Here is a 22404-nt window from a genome sequence, read left to right as displayed (position 1 = left end):
TATACTAAGATAGTTCAACTACTTTGGTTATTTTAGTACTTACATTGTTGAAGATGTGTTGTATTGTTTATCATTAATGTCTCATCCATGTGGACTACTTTGTAGGACATTAGACAAACCATGCTTGTGCTTTCTTGGTTTTAACAACCATCTCCCCCGTGTGGACTACTCCATTGAACGGTGTACGTGTTTTTCATTGAACTTTAGTTTTAACGACTACCGCATCCATTATGGACTATTCCGTTGGATGCTAGACAAACCATTTTTGTTTTCGCGTGTGTCTCTCCTTGGGTGGTACTACTACCTCTCATCTAGAGGCTCACTTTTACCATCTCCCTTACAGTATAAGAACCCGGACACAAAGTTACACTACACACTCACCAGGCATACTCACCTCGCTTTCTTGAAGTTACAAGCATAACACTCTCATGTGTTGAATAGCAAGAGCTAAGGAAAATCTCTGAGATAATGGAAATTGGGTTGTCGTACTGGATGGGACTCCTACACCAAACGGTGTGAGGTCTAGTTAGGACTTCATACCAGGGATATCTCTTGAATGTTGGCGAGTCCAACACCGTCAACATACCCATAACTTCATTAATTACTAATTGGAAAAAAGTCTCAATTTTTTGTATATCCAGCACCAAAATTTGAGGTGATGATAGAAAATGGATGTGCCATAAATTATTTAGGGAATTTCCATGGTATTAAGCTAAATACGTGAGAGCTTTTATTGGATAGTCCTATGATTGCAATCGAAATGGATGGTGTTGATGTTGTATTAGGGGTCTAATGGTTACAATCTTTAGAAATAGGTGCCCTTAATTTTCAAGATATTTTCATGAGCTTTTCCTTAGAAAAAAAGGAAATTGAGCTTAGAGGTATCCAAAGGAAACCCTTTAAGGTGATAAGCTCTAATGGCATGACAAAATTGCTAAAAATAATGACCCCATGGTGTAATTTCACAATTGCGTTTGTTAGATGTTCAAAAATATATATCCTCTGCTATAGTGGATCTCCAAAGAGTTATCAATAATAATTTCAAGGTATTTTAAGACATGCCTAGGGGTATTTCATGTTAGAAAGTGTAGCAAGAAAGGCTAAATTTGACTTGTGTCTTAGTCAAATTTAGTAATTTTATTTTCCACATCAACAGGATGACTTGGATGGCAGTTAAATTGTGTGAAATGGCTTTGTCTACTACTTTACTCAATAAAATCGAGTTATATTCTAGAAGTAGAGTTTTGCATGTAGTGGTTGCTAAAATTTAGTAATCTAGTTCAGTTATTTTTAGTTTGATTCAGTTAGCTAAGCTTAAGTCCCTAGTTGAGTCAGTTGAAGGTCAGTTGATTAGTAGAACTATTATTAACTTAGTGATCTATCAGTTAAACAAGCCAACCAGCTAAAAGTAGCCCAAACATGCATGGAATTTGAATTGCCTAGCTAGAGTGGAGGAAAATGCACATTGTAATTCTCAATTGTATACTAATTAAGTATAGAGGGCTTGGCATTGAGCAGGTGATCAATTCCTTCAAGATCTGCGCAAGTAAATAAGAATTTATCCTATTTTTTAGGGAGTGGTTTCCTCAAGGATTGTGCAAGGAAATAGGAGGAAGTTGGAGCCTTGAATTGGCCAAGTGTTGGCCATAGTAGGATACTCAACAAGAGAACAGGTTTACAGTACAGGGTGTGCTTCAGATTCAAAGCAAGACATTTTAAATTGTTTCTCATTCTCATTTGATTAATGAAAAGTAGTAAAGGGGTTTTTCCAAGTTGGGTTCTGATCCAGGTGGATAATGGTGGCCAGCCGCCTATTCCACTTGGACCCTCACCATTGTTCTTCGAAGCAAGACATTTTAAATTGTTTATCATTCTCATTTGATTAATGAAAAGTAGTAAAGGGGTTTTTCCAAGTTGGGTTCTGATCCAGGTGGATAATGGTGGCCAGCCGCCTATTCCACTTGGACCCTCACCATTGTTCTTTCAGTTTTTTTTTTTTTTCTCAGTTTCCTTAATTGTAGCACAGTTTACTATATTTGGCAGTTTTTTAGGTCTTGAACTTCCAGAGCCATTTTGACGCTCTAAACAACGTTTTTTTGGCAAAATGCCTTTGGTGATTTAAGGAAATCGTGTTAGCAACTGTAGTAATATGAGAGATCTTTCCAACGAGATATCATACACATCAAACATAGATAATATGACCAAGTTACGACCCCGGGAAGTTCGTTGCCCAACTGTTGTCTAGGCAAATCCTCTCTACGGACAGAGACGATCCCTCTAGCCTAATGAGTGGGACTAGCAACCTACGTGACAATCTACAAGACACTTTCCTAAATTACAATCGAAATGAGAGAAGAGGAAGATGGCCTACCTCATTCTGATGTTATAACGTCCTCCTTTGTTTAAGACCTCGAATCACTTGCGCCTCAAGCTCGATCCTACTGCTCACAATGTTTGAATGTTTGCACAAGAGATCAAAGGCACAACAAAGCATACGAATACAAATTTCATTATCGAAAGTAATCCACTTAATAGATCAAGGAGCATTAGGATAAATGTTCCATTAACACACATATTTATGGAAATTGAACCAGTAGTTGTATATGTTAATAGAATAAAGGAGGAAGCATACAACCAAGCCTTGATGTCAATAAGATTTCTTTGAGTGAATGTCCAATTCCAAGCTCAAGCTCTCCAAGCCAAATGAGTAGCATGTAGGCATTATCTCAGCATAAGGGTGCAAATATCCAATACCAACCATTTGGGAATGGGAAAAGATGAATATATAGGTAGGGAAAGGGACTTAGAATCTCTCCAAATATAGGAGAAGACCCTCATCTCAAGGAGGTATCTCATAGGGATAAGACCAAAGGGCCAAGTTGAGAGAACTCGACCTCATCCACATCGAACAACCTCCATCTCGTCGTTCTGGAAGCCTCTAGATCACGAAGCTTCTTGTCCTCTTTGGGAAAAATTTCCTTTTAGGGATCATCGTGGGTATCCAAGCCAAAAGCATGTTGGAAGCGTGAGGCTAGTGAAGTGCAGCTAGCGACCAGCATGGGTTGCCAATGTCAAGGGAGCGATGATCCTCAAATTAGGGTTTTAGAGCTCTTTTCTTCAGGGGAAGCTCAAGGATTTTTCCATCAGTGTTTTAGGGAGGATCTGAGCTACATATCAGGATGAGTACACTGCATGATTTCCAGGTTTTGGGCACTTCGGGGTATGTCACAGGGAAGTGTGGGAGGTGTGACAAAATACTGTGTAACACCAACGAACCCCAACAGGGCCCATAAATCTTGTTGTTACATCTCCTCGGGTTAGGGTTTTGGTTTTTTAGGGTTTTCTCTTACAGTTCAATAATAAAAAGGCCCTTGAGCCTCATTGTAACTCAGTTCAAAGGCATGTAGCTGCCACCTCTCTTCTCGGAGATAAGCTACTATTGCCCGAGCTAGTCTTACTTCCATATTGTTTCTAAGAATATTTCAATATTTGATATTAATGAAATGAAGTGTTATTTCCACTGCATCTCTGTATTTACGGTTATATCTATAATTTGTTGCATTCCTGTTTAAATCTGGATCAGGTTCCCTTATAAATAATTGTGTTCTTTTTCTTTTAACGGTTGCATGTCATTGTATGTGTTTCTAAATTGTGATTTCCATTACACAAAATAGTAGAGGAAAATTGTAATCTCTTGATTTCAATTTGATTTCATAAATAGTGGAAAATTTATATTAATTTCTACATGGTATTAGAGCAGAAATCAAGCTAAAAACTAGTCAATTGAGCCTCTCCTTTATAGATTTTGATTTGCAGATTCAGTGAAGCAATTTTTCTTTTGTGTTGTAAAATGTCTTTCAACAAATTGAGATTGGAGTATGCCCTTGAGGGAACCTCGAATTTCATATCTTGGAAGGACATGATGGAAGCAGTGCTTGATGATAATGGTGTGTTGGAGTACACCAAAACTAACATTCTAAATCCAACTGCAGCGGATGCACAACAATTAGCCCAATGGAAGAAGGATACTGCAAAATCTAGGAGGATCATCTTGGAGGGTGTGAGAGACCACACAGTCTCAAATTTACATGGAAAAGATACTCCATTTTCTATGTGGAAGACCCTCACTAAGCTATTCAAAAATGGTACTTATGCGAGGAAATTAGCATTCAGGGAAAAGCTCAGAAACATCTACATGCAAAAAGGTGAAACTATTCCATAATACCTTTCCAGATTCACTCATTGTCGAGATGAGTTTGGAGGAGTTGGAGAAACATTCCCTCTTCAAAACTAGTGAGCCTAGCTCTCATAGGCCTTCCGAAATCCTGGCACAGCTACTAGGACTATGTAAATGGAAGGGACAAATTGCTAAATTTGGAGAGACTTTGGTCCACTCTAGTGCAAGAAGAAATATGGAGGAACACTAGAGATGGAGTAACATCCAAATCTGAGGAGGAAGATAATTTTTCTTTGGTTGGTAAGAGAAAGAAGGGAAAGGGAAAGAAGGCCCAAAGCAAGTCATATTCAGCCAGAACAATGGCAAGAAGAAGGACCTAAGCAAGATAAAACATTTTCATTGCCATGAATATGGGGATTATGCAAAAAGGTGTCCATAAAAGAAGTCTAACAAGAAGCCTTCATGAAGAGAAGGAGGTGAAGCACTTGTCTCACAATTCGAATTAGACATCACCCTAATTGCATGCATGGTTAGCACTGTAATAGGGAGTCTATGGTTTCTTGATTCAAGTGCCTTGTTCCATATGATAGGATTTAAATAATTTTTCAGTAGCCTAGAGGAGAAGGATCTCCAGATGAACATAGAACTTAGGGATGATGGACGGTACAGTACCAAAGGAATTGGTATCCTAACCTTTAAGAGGGATTTAGGCTCCCATCTTCATCTGAAATATGTCATGTATGTACCTGGGATGAAAAATAACTTGATCTTTATAGATGTATCGAAGGATAAATTCTATGATGTTGTTTTCACTAAGGGGAAAGAAATTCTAAGACATGTAGGTACCAGCCAGGTAAAACATATTGGAGTTTGAGTGAAGAACCTATATAAACATGAGGTGGAATCTTGCGATGCATTGAGTAGTAAGGCAAAAAAGTGCAAAACCGAGATGTAGGGGAACTCTGGTACAAGCACATGGGACACTTACACCATGGAGTCTTAAAAATCATGCAGCAGATTACCACCAGTCTCCCTAAATGCACCCTTGACTAGCATGATGTCTGCAAGGGATGCACATTGGGGAAATATGTTAAATCCACACTCCATGGCTGAGATAGAAGATTTGGAGCAATATTGGATCGAGTCCACTCTGATGTATGTGGACCTTTTTCTACAACCTCTACAACAAAACACGGGTATTATGTAATTTTTGTTGATGATTTTTCTAGAAAATGTTGGATCTTCTTCATGCGGAATAAGGATGAAGTTTTCTCAAAATTTCTTGAATTTAAAGTGTTGGTTGAGAAGGAGACTAGGAAGAAACTAAAAGCCCTGAGAAGTGACAATGGAGGAGAATTTGTTTCTAACACCTTCAAGGAATTTTGTGCCAAAGAGGGTATTAGAAGAGAACTTATGGCACCTCATAACCCACAACAAAATGGGTTGACGGAAAGGAAGAACAGAAGCATAGTGGGAGAAATAAGATCCATGTTGCATGAACAAGGTTTGTCATTACATCTATGGGCAGAAGCATGCAACACCACGGTTTATTTTCAGAACCAAAGCCCTCACAGAATACTTGGGATAATCACACCTGAAGAATCCTTCTCTTGGAGAAAGCTAGATGTATCTGATTTTCTAATTTTTGGAGATATTGTGTATTGTCATGTATCCAAGGATAGAAGGAGGAAACTTGAGCCTACAACTAACGTACGAGTCTTTGTAGGATACACAGAGACACCACATAATTATCAAGTGTATTTTCCCTCACTCAGGGTGATAGTAGTGAGGAGAGATGTCAAATTTAATTAGGAGAAGGCTATGAGATGCTCTCTAAAGTGAGAGATGAGTATCCCACAGGAGGAGGAGCCGCATGTAGAGATTTAGGATTTTGTGGAGCAGCCACATGTGGAGGAGTAGACAGGAGGCATAGTGGAGGCATCTACTCAACCAGAATATTCCAGAGAGGGAAGGAAGAGAACCAAAGAAGCTGACAGATTGATATAGGATGCACTGGAGCATGTGGGAGATCTTACCTCATAACACATGAAAAGGAGGTCACTAGACAGGAACAATAGATATATGGCTCTCATGACAGAGCTCATTGAGTCAAATCCTTCTTCATTTGAGGAAGCAGTATCTCAACCAGTGTCGATTGATGCCATGGTGGAGGAGTATGACTCCATCATGAAGAACAATGTATGGGAGGTGGTACCGAGACTAGAGAACAAGTCATTGGTTGGTTCTAGATGGATATACAAAGCGAAGCATGCAGCTAATGGGAGCATCGAGAAGTACAAGGTCGGATTTGTGGCCAAAGGCTTCTCTCAGGTAGAGGGAGTGGACTATGAGCTGGAAACATTTGCACCAATGGCAAGATATGTCTCAATTAGATCCATTCTAGAATTAGCTATGGAGATGGGATGAAAGATACATCAAATGGATGTGAAGACCACATTTCTCAATGGTGTTGTTGAGGAAGACATTTACATAGATAAGCCAGAGGGATTTGAGACATATGATAGGGAGACACATGTGTGCATAATTAGGAGTGTCTTGTATGGTCTCAAACAGGCGCACCGAGCATGGTACACTTGGATCGACACATATCTCAGTCGATTGGGCTTCACCTAAAGTGAAGAAGATGCCAATTTCTATCATATTGTGGTGGATGTCAAGTTACTTATCTTGGTATTGTATGTTGATGACTTGATACTTATAGGGGATGAGCAGTTGATTCGCTCTTACAAGAAGGACCTTGCAAGAGAATTCAAGATGAAGGACATGGGCTTGATGTATTACTTCCTTGGGCTGGAAGTATGGCAAGGTGATGGTGAGTTGTTTGTGAGTTAGAGGAAGTATTCCTCTGAAATAATTTAGAGATTTCACATGGAGAACTGCAAGCCTATGGACACACCTCTAGCTACAAATTGGGGGAAGGAGCATGCTTCTTCAAGAGAGGTGGTAGATGCTACCATCTACAAACATCTTATGGGGTCCTTGATGTATCTGGTGAACATAAGACTCAACATATTCTATGCATTTAATATGTTGAGTCAAGCCATGGTGAAGCCTACCAAGTCATATTAGAAGGCAACAAAGCATGTGTTGAGGTACCTCAGAGGCATAACCAAGTATGGGTTATGGTACAGGAGGATAAAGGGAGTGAGGCTAAAAGGCTTCATTGATGCAGATTGGGCAGGGAGTCCATCAGACAGGAAAATCACTTCAGGTGTTATCTTCAGTGTTGGGTCTACATCTATTTCCTGGTATAGCAGGAAACAGAGGTCTATGGCACTCAGCTCAACAAAGGTTGAATACATGATTGCAATTTAATCAACATGTGAGGCCATATGGATGAGGAAAATACTTTTGGTTCTTTTCCACCAAGAGAGGGATCTGACAATGTTGTGATAATTAGAGTTATATCAAACTCTTTGAGAATACAGTATTTCATGACAAGTCCAAGCACATTGATATCAGGTATCATCACTTGTGGGATTGTGTGTAGAAAAGAATCATGATGCTACAGTACATTCCAAATGAGGAGAAGGATGAAACTATCTTGACAAAGACATTGTCAAGAGGAAAATTCAAATTCCATAGTTGCAGGATAGGGGTCATGCAAAATCCCTTTCTTTCTAAGAGTGAGTGTTAGAAAGTGTAGCATGAAAGGTTAAGTTTGACTTGTGCCTTAGTCAAATTTAGTAATTTGATTTTCCACATCATCAGGATGACTTGGATGGTAGTTAACATATGTGAAATGGCTTTCTACACTATTTTACTTAATAAATTCGAGTTATAAGCTAGAAGTATAGTTGTGCATGTAGTGATCGCTAAAACTTAGTAATATAGTTCAATTATTTACAATTTGCCTCAATTAACTGAGCTCAAGTCCCTATTTGACTCAGTTGAATGTCAGTTGAGTAGTAAAATTGTCATTATCTCTATGATTTCTCTGTTAAACTAGTCAATCAACTAAAAATAGCCCAGACATGCATGGAATTCAAATTTCCTAGCTGGAGTGGAGGAAAAGGCACATTGTAATTGTCAATTGTATACTAGTTGAGTGTATAGGGCTTGGCATTGAGGAGGTGATCAATTCCTTTAGGATATGCGCAAGGAAATAGGAGGAATTCGGAGCCTTGAATTGGCTAAGCATTGGCTAGAGCAAGACAGACAGCGGGAGAATAGGTTTACAGTGCAGGGTGTGCTTTAGATTAGAGGCAAGACATTGTAATAGTTTCTCATTAACATCTTATTAATGAAAAGCATTGGAGTGGTTTTTCCCAGTTGGGTTCCCCTATAAATCACTGTGTTCATGTGGTTTTAATGGTTTCATTTCATTGCATGTGTTTCTAAATTGTGATTTCCATTTTTCATAATAATAGAGGAAATTTGTAATCTCTTGATTTCCGTTTGATTTCATCAGTACTAGAAATTTCTATTAATTTCTACATTCCACCTGCTTGAGATCATGACCATGCTATTGATTTGCAATCTAGAAATATATCACTTAGTATTGACCTTACAGGTACCCATGTGCATATAAGAGTGAGATCAAGTGTATGGTTCAAAAAAGGTTAGAGGTTCATTCAACCCAACCAAAGTGATTTCTCTTCACCAATGGTAATGGTTATAAAAAGGATGGTCAATGGTGTATGTGTCCAAAGACAAACAACTCAACAAAATAACAATCAAACATAAGTTTCTTATTCCTGTTATTGATGAATTATTGGACGAATTACATGGAGAAATTTTCCTTGTTAAGTTGGATCTCCATTATAAATATAATCATATAAAAATGAGGCAAGAAGACATTCTTGAAACAACCTTTAGACTACATGAAGGTCATTATGAGTTTTTAGTTATGCCATTTGAACTTACCAATGCACCTTCAATGTTTCAAAGTTTGATAAATTATATTTTCAAACCCCTCACTAGAAATTTTATGTTAGTATTTTTGGATGACTAACTAACCTACGACAAATCTTGGGAAGAGCATGAACAACATGTTGATGAGGTATTAACACTATTGGAAGAGAAATAACTATATGTGAAGCATTTTGAGGGTGCCTTTGGGGTTCTATAAGTGGAATATTCAAGTCATATTATATCTCATGAAGGTGTCAAAGTGGACCCTAACAAAATAAAAGCTATGACAAAATGGTGAATCTCCAAGATCTTGAAGAAACTCAAATGGTTCTCAGGATTAACAAGATATTATAGCAAGTTTGTCAAGAATTATGGTCAAATTGCAGCATCACTAACACAATTATTGAAGAGGGAAGCATTTTATTAGACTAAAGAAGCAATGAAAATATTTTGAAATACTTGAATAGGGTATGTGTACAACACTCATCCTAGCCACACCCGACTTCACAAAAACATTTATTGTGGAATGTGATGCCTCGTGCATGGCATTAGTGCAATTTTGATGCAAAAAAAAGGCCCCTTGCCTTTGAAAATAGTGAATTTAAAGGAAATAACATATTTAGACCCATTTATGAAAAGGAAATGTTGACCATAACATATGCAATTAAGAAACGGTGTTTATACCTAATAGGAAGACACTTCAAACTAAAAACAAAAAATGATAGTTTGAAGTACTTATTGGAACAACTATTATCTTTGGAAGAGAAACATAAATGGGTTACAAAGATGCTAGGCTATGGCCTTGAAGTTATATACAAATGAAATGACACATCCTAACTAAAGGGCGTGACCCAAGCAAGGAACATGACCTATCAACCATTGTGACTAGTTAATGATATCAATATAATGTCACATGGCCTTGTAATGTCATTGCTATATCTTATTCAATTATTTATTTGCCTTAAATGGATTTATGTATATTTTTCTTATGTCAGATTTTTCTTAGTATATGAAAGTATGTATGTACACAAATACCATTGTATTGATATAGGTTGGAGACATAATGTTATTGTATTGTAGCAACATGAATTATGGAGTAGTTCCTCCAATAAATAGTGTTCAATGGTTTTACCTTACCTTAAGTGCTCTATATATCTTGGTGTTATTATTGTTGGCGGACTTTTGTTTTGTCTAGCTTTATACAACTTTTGCTCTGAAATCCCACATGCTTTTACTTATTTTTGTGGTTACTTCCATCATCTTGCATATTTTCAAAGCTATTATGTTAAAATATGGGCATGATAAGGAAATTTTTTATTATTTGGAAAATTTCCTTTGTTTTTAATGATTTAAGAGAATTTATGTGGGAATGTCACTAATGATGGTTGATGTGAAGGTCATTCCTGTGACTGGTGAAGAGTTCATGTTCAACCAATTCAATTCATGTTCATAAAGTGCAGTTATTGTTCCCACCTCCATGATTGTTACACGTCCAGTTGTCATGACAAGAATCGAGCATATGGGTTTTGTAAAGCAAAGACTCGAGATGGTATTGTGTTGTCCCAATTGTATCTAGGTCTTCAAGACATCGCATAAAGTAATGGTCAAATATTTGGTCAAACTTCCTTTTATATGTAACTGGTCTTCATATGTAGTTGTTAATTATTCATTTTCCATATCATCAAATAGGCTATGATATGGTCATCTTTAAGTCCGTTGGACTCGATATTATAACCATGACTAATGTGGAGCTTTGTGATTCATGTCTATTCAATCCATGCCTAAGTCAAGAATGTTGTTGCTCTCTATGAAGATTTGGATCAGATTGGAGTACTAAATGTATATGATGATTCATCCAGGTCCTTAAAATTGAGGGGCATTGGTTTTCTTCGTATTTTGGAGTCTTTGTATAAATGTATTATATTTTGTGATGAAAAAAGGGAAGAAATTGATATAGCTTCATGTTTTTGAGTTAAGTTCTAGGGCGTTCTCCCCCCTTCATTTTGTCAATCGGATCTAGACATTGCCTCTTGAATGTTGGGTGCAACCCAACTTGGCCTAATTTTTGGTAAAGACTCTGCATTTTTTGGAGCAGAGTGTGAAGTAAAGAATGCAGTAGAGCATGAAGTGGACCGCGTAATGGAGCAACAAAGTGCCAAAGTGGACCACGCAGTAGATATACCGCATGGTCTATGGGCTTAGCGGCGGGCCGAAGCCCCTCCTTTTTGTTAAAAGAATGTAATGTTGTAAACAATGAATGGTTTTTTACCATAGTAGCTTGTATTAAGGGAGTCCATAGTATATGGACCATGGTATTTTGATGAATATTCCTCAATGTAATAGTATATATAGAGATGAATAATAAATAAGATAGTCTTGAAGAATCACATAATGTATTGAATGGTTGTATCTTTGTGAGTTGTGGTTTGGGAAAGAAGGCGAGGCTCTATAGTTGAGTGCACAGAGGCCTAATTCTGCAACTGAGTGTGCGGACTTCCTACAGTTGAGTGCACATGCCAAGAACTGTTTATGCATCCTCCCATATTCACTTCGGGTGAGACTGCAGTTTTTTTGCAAGTCGTTGCCCAAAGGGCTAGTGATTGAGGGTTTTGTTGGTGTGTAATAAAGAATCGAACTTGGGTCATCCCAATCTAAACCAACACTGAATTAAAAAACAATATTCTTATTTAATATGAAGTCTCCAATGCTAGGTTTTCTTTCATATTCTTTGTGCATATGAATCTTCATTTATTCTCTATGAGTTAAAGGTTTAAACGCGGGTGCGAGCTAGTCTAGTAGGATCCACTGGCCCAAATCGACATACCTCTAGCTTAGTGGTATTTTTAATTTGTAGATCTACCCATTTGGTGTGCTTGTTATTTTAGTGATGGTGTGTGATAGCAAAACTTTCTTTGGTGTATTGATATACCATTGGATTGAAATATTGGAGTGAGAGCACAAGATTATTTTCAAATACTCATTTATTTCCGACTATGTGATCTAGGGGTTGTTATGCTATATTGATGCTCTATTTTCATGAAGTAATGATTATGGTTTTCTATTGTAAGGTTGTTTTCTTTGGAGTGTCAATTCTATTGCAAAATTTGGTCGCTTGTGAAAAGTATTTGAGGTATTTTTGAGTCAAGGCTTGTGACGCATCGGCCATAATTGGTTTTGAGAGAAAATCATTTTCCTCTCTTGTTAATACTTAACACATAAACCAGGTTAAGATTTGTAACTTCTTAACCCTTGATTGGTTTGAGAAACAATATTTTTCATTACACTGTTGTTATTTGTATATACAGGTCAAGACCTTGTTGAGATCATAGTGTTGTGATGTATGATTGCATGAGTTAACAAGTATTACAATATCCTTGGTGAACTAATAACTCAATGTGTTTAAAACATTATCACTTGAAGCTTGTTGACAACAGCAAAACCTAATTATTGGATACTCTCAGAGGGTATTGGGACTGTTTATTATTAGAATGTAGGTCTTGAAAGTTTTTTATTCATGGAGGGAGATAGTTATATTTTTTAGATATGCATTAACATTTGAATGAAAAGTTCCATCGAATCTTATAGACCTTTTCGAGCCTTATCAACATCTTATGAACTTGAGAAACTTTTTTGCTCTTATTTGGGGTTTTCAAATATATGGTGAAAGCTTTTCATGAAAGAAAAACATATTTAACATCTATTTGACTCTAAGTCTATTGTAACCTTAATGGCTCCAGTTAATCAAGAATGTTATTTGTGAGAGCACCATTTGGTTTCAATGATATGATTTATGTGAGCATTTGCTTCTTTAATGATATCATTTTTATTCATGATGTGATTGTGTACTTGGGTAGTAAAGCGGGGATCTAATTTTGTGAGATCATGCACTTGTGATTTACACTGAGTACAAGAACTTACATTGTAGAAAGAGACCAAGACTTATATATTTGTTTGATAATTGCTTGATACTTTTTCTTCAGCATTAATACTTTGTTTCCAATTGTTCTCTTGAGTTTGGGATCATTGTAGACTTTTATTTTCCAAGATTGGAATCAAGAGACTTTTTTATTGAAGCATGTCTTGAAGTTTAGGAATGACAACAATTTGAGTAAGGTGGACACATAGTAATTGTTTTTTGGATTGGTTGGGCTAGCAAACAAAAATTGCTTTGATATATGATCTATTTGATGATATTTGAAGGCAAGTCTAAGTTATCCTTTTAGCTTCTATTTACATTCAAAGAAAATTGATTTTCTTTATTTCATTTGCAAAGAGAGTTGAGAATTAAGAACAGATAGAGGTTTTGTTTTGAGATTGAAAAAGTCTTGTTGATTGGAAGCCTTTGGATTGGTTAAAGTCCATTTGTTTGAAATATTCTTTTGATTGGTTTATATATAGATTTTATGATTTAATGTCCTAGCTTGGCAGTTAATTGGTAATTTTGTTTTTTAGCTAATAAACTGCCATAGCATTTGCAAGGTTTAGATTAGAAGTTGATTATTATTTGCATGACAGATTAGGGTTTTGTTTTGCAGGTCCATGAAGTACTTCTCTAGCATTTCGACTGACGTGCCTCAAAGTCGACAGATCCTAGATTGACAATAAATGTTGGTCCATTAATATACCACATACTCCACCCAACATTTTGGCACCATAAGGGAATGACTTTGGTGACCAACCACAATTTGGTTTTCCCCTTTACCTTCTTTTCAACAAGATTTTTTTTTCTTTTGAGTATATTCATGGAAAGGAAAAGGAAAATAATGTCAACAAAATCTTGACATCATGAGAACCCCTGAGTACATGATAGATTTTTCTCCAAGTATTTGTTTTTCTTAAATATATTCATGGAAAAGATCAGGAAACTCTTGTCAGTAGAGGATTTTTGGATGTTGTGAGAATACTCCCTATGTGTGCTAATCCATGTGTTGAGAGGATATATTGGCCAGCAGAAAATACTATTTAAAAACCTGAAAGGAGATGAGTTCCAAGAACTTTCTCAAATCCTTGCAGCAATTGGTGTCTTTGCTTCTCAAGAAGAATAGAATTTGGCAGCAACTACAAATAGATCTATTTCCCCAAAAGAGAAGATCCATGAAGATATAGATGTTTGTCTTGAGAATACTGAAGAATCATGGATCATATTTGATAAGGTGCGATCAAAAGAAGTAGAGATTGAAGATCTTTTAGTGTCTTTATCACTAGATCCAGCATACACTCAAGAAAGAGACTTGGAATATTTTCATGGCATGATAAAAGAAGATGTGCTAATTGTTACAAATAAATTAGAAAACCAAGAATTTGTGGATCCCATTGAAGCTTGGTTTCAAATGACATCGACACACATTCTTCCTCCATCATTTGACAACTCCTGGCATCACATTAGTTGAACCAAAATTAAAAAATGAAGATTTCATAAAATGATTTGTAAGCTAGTTTATGTCTTTTAGGCAATGGATTACAATTGCAAAAACACACAAACTAAAGTAAATTTTACAGATTTTTGACAATTAAAATAGACAATAAGAAACATCAAAACACAACAAATTGATGATGGAGTTCACCCCTCCTGGGCTACATCTTCGGGTCCAGCATCCAATGGTGGAATTTTTTATTATATGCTCAAATACTCAACTACATCAAGATACAAGTCTTAATTTGAAAAAATAACATTGTGATTGTGTTCGGAATGCCAAAAAACCCCTGTGCAGGCTCTTCTTGGGCTCAAAAAGCCTAAAAAATGGCCAAGATAGGCCTCCTTCTTCAAATTGCCTCAAAAACACTCTACAAATTGTTCTTCTTTGCAAAATTCGCAAAAAAGTGACCCTAGTGGTGTGTTGGTATGGTGCTTTGTTGGTATCCTGTAGGTAGCAAGTTTGACCCACAATCAGTGAAGGAGGTTGTTATTGTTATAATTTTTTTCTTTTTTTAAACATGGGCCAAATCCCCATCTTGGAACCATACTCCTAGTCTTATGGGCCACACGTGACCAAGGGATGCAGTCCATAAGCCATGCACCCCATTGCCCTTCTCTTCCTCTAGTGGGCGCATGACTAACTAAAAATTGTGGGCCATAGGCGTGGGTTGTGGTGCCACTCTCCCAGCCCCGAGTGAAGCTCCATTGGTTGTGTGGCATCCAATGAGATCATAGGCCAATTGACCATCCTATGCACCCACCCCATTTTTTTGGCCCTGGTCACAAGGTATGGCATGTAACCAAGCATTGAGCCTAGCCGATTAGACATTCGTCCCAGCGTTAACACCAAACAAAAAATTGTTCAAACTTAAATAGAACACATAGACTATGGATATCAAGAGGTACCCGTGGGCCACTGGTTGGGTCATAGACTTGTGCACTGGAGGTATCGGTTTTTATTTTTCCAGAAGTGGTCGGTTTCCATAATATTTCTTTAATGAACCATAGATATTCACTTGACCTTCCCTAATTGGGCTGCATGGCGTGCTCTAATTGGGCCATGTGGCACAACAAGATTGGCCCAAATTCAACCAATCAACAAAACCCAAATAGTGCTTCTTGCGCGTGCCACGTGTCGATCCTTGATTGGCTCTCGCATTTCTTGGTCATCAAAGGACGTCATCATGATTTCATTGTACGAACTTCCACGTGGCATATGAACACTGCACATCCAACCATGCAAGTTGATTTTTTAGTTGTTTGCCAAAATTTTCATAATGCGGTAACTTCCTCATACGATGTTGGATTGAGTCGATTCAAACGCCATTGGAATCAAAACAATGAGATCTATGATTTGTTGTTGGTTTCTTGAGATTTTGAGCACTTCATTTTTTAGCATATTTTTGATCTTGTAATGCCCTACTTGATCCTATCAGGATAATTTTAATTAGTGTTTAATTAACCTGCAAATATTGATTTATAATTATTAAGTAATATTGTATATGCCTACATTTGTGAATATGTAATTTTATTTTACTAATATGACTTTTATTATTTGTTATTATTCTATTCCCAAGTGTCTTCTCAAGTCTACTTTTGGATAATATATGGCCTTCTCCAATTTATTTCTAAACTAAATATCCATATTTCTATTCCCAAAGTGTCTTCTCAAATCTACTTGTGGATAAGATATGATCTTATCCAATTTATTTCTAAATCAAATATCAATATTTCTATTCTCGAGATGTCTTCTCAAATCTACTTTTGGGTAAGATATGGTCTGCTCCAATTTATTTATAAATTAAATATCCATATTTATATTCTCAAGATGTCTTTTCAACATGGAAAATTTTAGGGGCGAATGTTCCCCCTTTGGCGAAATTAAGGGGTTTTAAATTTTTAGTGGGCAAATATTTTGTATCATAGTACATTTTTACAAATCGCCTCAAATAGCCCACCTTATTTTAAGGGAGAGGGTAAAAAAGGTAAATTTAGCCCTTGAAATTAGGAGTCACAACCTTCCATTCGCCCTAATTTTCAAGAATGGGTTTTATTTAAGTGAATCCTATGGGCAAAATACCATATTTATAAAAGAGGTATGGTAAATTAATAAAAATATAAATAAATGAGAGGTATGGTAAAAAATAAAACATTTTTATATTTACTCCATAAGTCACCTTATATACATGCAAGGGTGTAAACAAATAAAAATATAAATAATGTGGAGGAATGGTAAATAAATAAAACCTCTTTTTATACCTACTCAAAAAGTATGGTAAATAAATAAAAATATAAATAAACTAGACGTATGGTAAATAAATAAAACCTCTTTTTATATTTAGTCCATAACCCTCTTTCTATTTATGAAGGCTCAAAAAAGAGGTTTTATTTAAGTGAATCCTATGGGCCAAATATCATATTTGTAAAAGAGGTATGGTAAATTAATAAAAATATAAATAAACGAGAGGTATGGTAAACAAATAAAACATTTTTTTATATTTACTCCATAAGTCACCTTATATTTATGAACACTCAAAAAATGCATTATATTTAGGTGAAACCTATGGGAAAAATACTATGGGCCAAATACCATGGGCTAGATTATTATTAATACCATGCAAAAAAACATTATTAACCCTAATATTAGTATTAATAAAAATAAAAATGGCACATGGTATTGACCCATGGTATTCACGTGGAATGTAGCCTATTTAAATGGGGGAATTAAACCAGCATAGATCCATCTTTACTCTGGATCTACTAAGCCCTAAGAGGGATCAAATATCGTGATATGCAAACTAGCATAGAGTGAAAAAAATATTTGGTCCCTCTCGGGGCTTGGTGGATCAAGAGTAAAAAAGGATGTTGTAATTTAATGTATGTTAAACATTTTAACTTGGTTAAAATAAAAATCAATTATTAATTTTATTAAATTTTATAAATTACTGATAGTAATTTTTAAGCTTTAGGTTTATGATAACCCATGGTATTGACCCATGGTAATACCATGGTATTCATGTGAGCATAGACTATTTAAAGGGAAAATTCTATCATCTTAGATCCATCTTAATTCTAGGTCTACCAAGTGCTCAGAGGGATAAATAGATTTCATCCCCCTATGAGTGGTAGATGTGGAGTTAAGATGGATATAGGTTGGTTTTTATGATAATGAAGATATTAAACAAACTTAGGAAATTATATTGTAAAAACATCGTAAAGTGAATGGTTAAGCTACATTTAGTCACTTCACAAAATTTAGTAAAAAATACCAATATCTCCATTAATATTGGTTTTTAACTTTTTTTTATTTAACAAAGAAATTCAAAACAATGAAACCTTATCACTCTTTCCGGATCACCCTCGCAGAAGATTTATCACCATTTTGCAAACATTCTCAATATGATATCTTCATGAAAAATTTTAGGTACTGATGTTGGATTAGTTGTTTGAAAATTAAGTTGGTTTGTACAACTTTTCATCTTCTGTGCTATTCTTAGTTTGTCCTAATGATCTGTAGGGGTTGGAGCCATTGCACCATATTTTCCTAAAAGGTGGAGATTGTTCACCAAAAAGGAAACTAATCTTCATGTTACAACATTGTTAAAAAATGTGAGACCTATGAGGGTAGTGAATTATGCTAATAAGCAATTTAGATTGGGAGAGACATAATTAAATTTTATTATTTAATTGAATATTTCCAATTAAAATAATAATAAATCTACATTTATATATTCATATATTGATTGGAAGGATTCTCACAATGGTCACTTCTTTCAATTAGATCCCCTTCAAGCCTTTTGGATACCTAATTCTTTCTTATATAATATATTTGGGGCTTGCTACTTGTTGGTGTGTTGGGGTAAACAAACTTGATGTGTTTTTTTTTATCTCACAGTTGGAGTCTATGGAATAAGAAAGAAATTTGATAACTTGAAAAAAGTGGTAGCTTGACAAAAGTTGTAGAGAAAAGATTAATCTCTCCTACCTTGACAGAACTCGTTGTCAATAGCAACACCTACAAGAACTTTGTTGTGGAATATTATCAAAACTAATAGAAGGATATGAAAGAGTGTATTGTAAGAACCTTGACAAACACGGCCACTGAAAGTTGGAACATTGTTTGTAGGAAGAGAAAATTATGTTTCTTTTTTCCAAACATGTATGTTAGTATATTACAATTTAATGAATATGTTTTCTTCTTATCATATATGGTTTCATACTTTAACAAAACATTCGCCAAGACTTCACAATGTTTTACTATTCAGTAAAAGATTTTCCAAGGTCTTACAAGATTTTATAATTTAGTGAAAGATTCTCCATCATTGTACAAGATAATATAATCTGGTGAGAGATTCGCCAAAAAAATTATATATACATATTATATTATTGATAAAATCGCCTCCCATTTTTCCTATGTGTCATGGGGATTAGCCCATTTATTATACATATAAATTTAGGGTGGTTCTTAAAATTTTCCCTGCTTCTCAAAACTACTTTTGGATAAGATAAGAAAGCCAAGGTTATTAAATTAAAATGAAGAGGGGGTAGTCATGGCATTAATGGTAAGTGGTTGGGGTGGATGAGAGGAAGAGACATAAAGGGAAGGAGGATGAGAGGAGAAAGGGGGAGAGATCATTGTTCTTTATTTTGGCAATGGAGGATTTAATTTTGGGAGGAGGAATGTGGAGAAGGAGAAGGGAGAGAAAAATGAGAGAACTCAAACTTTGATCTATTAGAGAGTGTTGGTTTTAACTTGGACACACTACAGCTCGTTGGACTTGGGCTCGGAGGGCTAGGGAACCTGTGGGCTAGGAAATTATTCATAGTTGGTTGGGAGGTAAATTCAGTTGGGTAGCTCGGTAGAGCATCTCAATAGAGTCAAGAGCATCCCAACCAAGCTACTGATAGAGGAATTCTTCCATTTGTTGATTACTTGTGTAAATTGCTCAAATGAAATTTCCTACTTGTTTAATATTTTGTAAATAAATTTTACTTGTATATTATCATCAAATAAATGTTGAGCTATAAATAGGCTATTTTACTTTTTATTGTGTTTAAATTTAATGATAAATTTTGTTTAGTTAGAGGACTCCAGGTTGGATCCTCACATATGGTATCAGAGCCCAGATTCGAAAGTTGGACCTAAGATCCACCTACACACCCATTATCCAAATCCAAATCCCATGCACACCCAATACATACATCCCATACATCCCATGCATCCCATAGAGACTCTAATTGGCAAAAAGAAAAACAAGGTTGGTCCTACTATATAAAAGTCGTAAGGTTTAAAGTCGCTTTGTATTTGTCTCTCCATTCAATTCTTACATTGTCATACGAGGCGGTGAATGTATTGCCTTATAAAATGACAAGAAAAAAAACATTTAAAAAGAAAGAAGTGCAAACTTCCAGAGCTATTACTTCCAATTGCTTTGAAAAGAGAAAATAATGCGTAGTTAGTATCTCCTCTCTGTATCCCTGATACTCTCAAGCAAGGATACATGTGTTCCATCTTGGATAAAATTTCATAATTTGACTCAATTCCTATCCCCATTCTATTTGGCTACTCCTTGTTGTTTAGTGATGCACAATCTAGTATTTATCCCTTTGCTTACAAAGATTTTTCAAGTTCCAACAAAGAAAAGAAAAGGGAAATTGGCTTCTCTTGTTAGAAAAGCATCACTAGATTTTGGGTTTTCCTCATTATAAATCATGGAATCATTGAACAATTCCTTGAGACAATATTCAAATAGAGCAGGATATTATTTAGGCTACACTCCCTTCCGAGACAAGATTATGGATCTAGATAAGCAAACCAAAGGATTGTTGCTCTATAGTTTATGTTAACTGTGTTCCATTATGGTTGGTAGATATATAAATGTGTATTCATTAATATGTTTGTCTACAATGTGTGCTTTTCTGTATAATTATGTTCAATTACAATGTCATGGTTTTGGGTGCAATATATATTTTGTGAGGGATATATAGGTGTTGGATACATGCTAGTTTATAATACAAATGTTGGTTTTGGATACAAGATATATATTCTAGGGTTATATATATATATATATATATATATATATATATATATATATATAATTGAATGCATTTACGCTAGATAGATGTTTTGGGTACATGATAAGTTCCAGTAGGTATGCGCATATTTGGATATATGGGTGTTGGATACATTCTAGTTTATAATACAAATGTGGGTTTTGGATACAAGATATATTTTCTAGGGTTATATATATATAGATATATATATCTATATCTATATAGATATATATATCTATATATATATATATATATATATATATATATATATATATATATATATATATATATAATTGTTTGTATTTATGCTAGATAGATGTTTTGGGTACATGATAAGTTCCAGTAGGTATGTGCATATTTGGATTTAATTTCGAAGAAAATACAACACACTTGTCGCATTTTATAAGACAATATCTCTTTTCCCTTTTTGGTTTTCCCTTTTTGCAGGTAATTTGTTTTCATAAGGATTGTATTGTGTGATTCACCAAAAAGCTAAAAAAATTATATATTTTGGGGGAATGGGATGAAGTTGAGAGTTGTCTCTCAGGCTTTGCAAAGGTTGATGACAACCAATAACCCATGAAAATATTATTTGAGATTAGGAACAAAAGTATTTGGAGGCCTTGGATGGACAAGACTGAGCTAAAATGGTTGATATTTTGGTGAAAGGTATTCTCGACATTTAAATGAAGACCTATACAAGGTGATAACTCAGCTTATAATACTAGATAACTTTAGAGTAAATCAATAGTTATCCAAATGCGATGATACAAAGTCTTCTAGAAGCATTATGTTGTTGAAGCTTAAAAATAAAATTAATAGAATCCAATCCCTTATATCGAGAAAATATCATTTACCCAAATCTAAAAGCATCAAGGTTATGAACATTAAGACCTTGTTCACTTATAATGCATGTTGACCTCCTAATGAAACCAAACACCTACACAACATATCACTTCTCTTGGGTGCTACCCAAAGCAACCACATCTACTCCAATTGGACCCCATGGGCCTTTTCCATCATCTTCAATTGCTATTAGGAATTGGTGAGTTATGCCTAATAAGCTACTCTTATAAAATGTCCCAAAACCCCTCTAGGAAGTTCACTTGTGGTGGATTATCAAACTATTGATTCTGAGCAATTAATCAAGCACTTCCATCCTGTATACCATTCCATTGATGATGCAACCTATCCAAGTCCTACTCTGCGAGTACCATGGTCAACGGATGACCTTCCAAAGGCACTAGCTTGGGTACTCAATGAACCTTATCTTGTCTCAAGCATAGATTTCCCAACCTGCATTTCAAAGGACAATGTAAAATGGAAATTTTAGTTACATATTTATTTTTAAAAAATGAGCAGAAACATCAATGAGACATCAAATAGAAGTTCTAGCTAGCCAAATTGATTCACATTGTAACTTCAAATGTGTTCAACTTCCCACCATTGAATAACTGTGGAGAAAGGAACTTTAGGTGGTGCCCAAACACAGGGTAGGTAAATCCAATTTATGGATCTAAATGTCTTTGCATAATATAAAATGCACACCCCTTTGGGATTTACCATACAGGAAGAAAAAAGGGAGGGGGAGAGATAGGTTTTATTATCGAGTGCACTCAGTCATTATAAAGCAAATTAAGTCCATGCAATTGAAAATACTCCCAAAGATTAATTATCTTAGGACAATCAAAATTTTGGCTTGTAGTCGAAATTAGTTTTCTGAGATAGATTTTTTTTGTTTCAAAGAAATGTATTTTGTGTTTGTTGTTGTTTCAAAGAAGCATATTTTGTGTTTTGGGTACATCAATCATCTTTATCCTTAACCATACCATGAATTTCCTATGATGCACGAGCATATGGACTTAGCCAGCAATGTGATGGT

This window comes from Pinus tabuliformis, chromosome 5_1 (assembly GCF_031772625.1).
Source record: "Pinus tabuliformis cultivar Carrire ecotype Pingquan chromosome 5_1, CPIR1, whole genome shotgun sequence".
NCBI classification, from domain to species: Eukaryota; Viridiplantae; Streptophyta; class Pinopsida; order Pinales; family Pinaceae; genus Pinus; species Pinus tabuliformis.
Note: the sequence above shows the minus strand (reverse complement) of the source record.